Source organism: Arachis stenosperma, chromosome 6, assembly GCF_014773155.1.
Source record: "Arachis stenosperma cultivar V10309 chromosome 6, arast.V10309.gnm1.PFL2, whole genome shotgun sequence".
Classification (NCBI taxonomy): domain Eukaryota; kingdom Viridiplantae; phylum Streptophyta; class Magnoliopsida; order Fabales; family Fabaceae; genus Arachis; species Arachis stenosperma.
The window spans coordinates 114,862,625-114,864,543 of NC_080382.1; the positions used below are offsets into that span (position 1 = coordinate 114,862,625).

Sequence of the window (1,919 nt, forward strand, 5' to 3'; positions counted from 1 at the left end):
TTCCCACATCCTTCTATTCATGGAGTACCACTCCTTCTCAATGCACAATTCGAACTATATCTAATTAAGTTCGAATTCTCTACCTCTTCTTTCTATTTTTCTGTTCCTCTGACACCTCAAGGAATCTCTATACTGTGACATAGAGGATTCCATATTTTCTTGTTCTCTTCTCTTTCATATGAGCAGGAACAAAGACAAAGGCATTCTTGTTGAAGCTGACCCTGAACCTGAAAGGACCTTGAAGCGAAAGCTAAGAGAAGCTAAGGCACAATTCTCTGTAGAGGGCCTAACCGAATTCTTCAAAGAAGAAGAAACCATGGCAGCCGAAAACAACAACAACAACAACAACAATGCAAGGAAGGTGCTGGGTGACTTTACTGCACCTACTCCCGACTTCTATGGGAGAAGCATCTCTATCCCTGCCATTGGAGCAAACAACTTTGAGCTTAAGCCTCAATTAGTTTCTCTAATGCAACAGAATTGCAAGTTCCATGGACTTCCATTGGAAGATCCTCATCAGTTCTTAGCTGAATTCTTGCAAATCTGTGACACTGTCAAGACTAATGGGGTTGACCCTGAGGTCTACAGACTTATGCTATTCCCTTTTGCTGTAAGAGACAGAGCTAGGACATGGTTGGACTCACAACCTAAAGAAAGCCTAGACTCATGGGAAAAGCTAGTCAATGCCTTCTTGGCAAAGTTCTTTCCACCTCAAAAATTGAGTAAGCTTAGAGTGGAAGTCCAAACCTTCAGACAGAAGGAAGGAGAATCCCTCTATGAAGCTTGGGAAAGATACAAACAATTGATCAGAAAGTGTCCCTCTGATATGCTTTCTGAATGGAGCATCATAGGTATTTCTATGATGGTCTGTCTGAACTATCCAAGATGTCTTTGGATAGCTCTGCTGGAGGATCTCTTCATCTAAAGAAGACGCCTACAGAAGCTCAAGAACTAATTGAAATGGTTGCAAATAACCAATTCATGTACACTTCTGAAAGGAATCCTGTGAACAATGGGACAAATAAGAAGAAAGGAGTTCTTGAGATTGATACTCTGAATGCCATTTTGGCTCAGAACAAGATATTGACTCAACAAGTCAATTTGATTTCTCAAAGTCTGTCTGGAATGCAAAATGCACCAAACAGTACTAAGGATGCTTCATCTGAAGAAGAAGCCTATGATCCTGAGAACCCTTCAATGGAAGAGGTGAATTACCTAGGCGAACCCTATGGAAACACCTATAATTCTTCATGGAGAAATCACCCAAATTTCTCATGGAAGAATCAAGAGAGACCTCAACAAGGTTTTAACAACAATAATGGTGGAAGAAACAGGTTTAGCAATGGCAAGTCTTTTCCATCTTTTTCTCAGCAACAGACAGAGAATTCTAAGCAGAACCCCTCTGACTTAGCAACCATGGTCTCTGATCTAATCAAAACCACTCAAAGTTTCATGACTGAAACAAGGTCCTCCATTAGGAATTTGGAGGCACAAGTGGGACAGCTGAGCAAGAAAGTTACTGAACTCCCTCCAAGTACTCTTCCAAGCAATACAGAAGAAAATCCAAAAGGAGAGTGCAAGGCCATCAACATGGCCGAATCTGGAGAGGAGGGAGAGGAAGTGAACGCCACTGAGGAAGACCTCAATGGGCGTGCACTGGCCTCCAATGAGTTCCCTAATGAGGAACCATGGGAATCTGAGGCTCAAAATGAGACCATAGAGATTCCATTGGACTTACTTCTGCCTTTCATGAGCTCTGATGAGTATTCTTCCTCTGAAGAGGATGAGTCACTGAAGAGCAAGTTGCTAAATACCTTGGAGCAATCATGAAGCTAAATGACAAGTTATTTGGAAATGAGACTTGGGAGGATGAACCTCCTTTGCTCACCAAAGAACTGGATGACTTGTCTAGGCAGAAA

General features: G+C 42.0%; 1 non-coding gene across 1 annotated transcript; it reads right to left on the bottom strand.

Moving 5' to 3' along the window:
• Positions 1-724: 724 nt before the first annotated feature.
• LOC130938347 (small nucleolar RNA R71) lies at positions 725-832 on the bottom strand. Its single transcript, XR_009069516.1, has one exon. It is a non-coding gene; the product is annotated as a small nucleolar RNA R71 (small nucleolar RNA).
• Between the last annotated feature and the right edge of the window lie 1,087 nt (positions 833-1,919).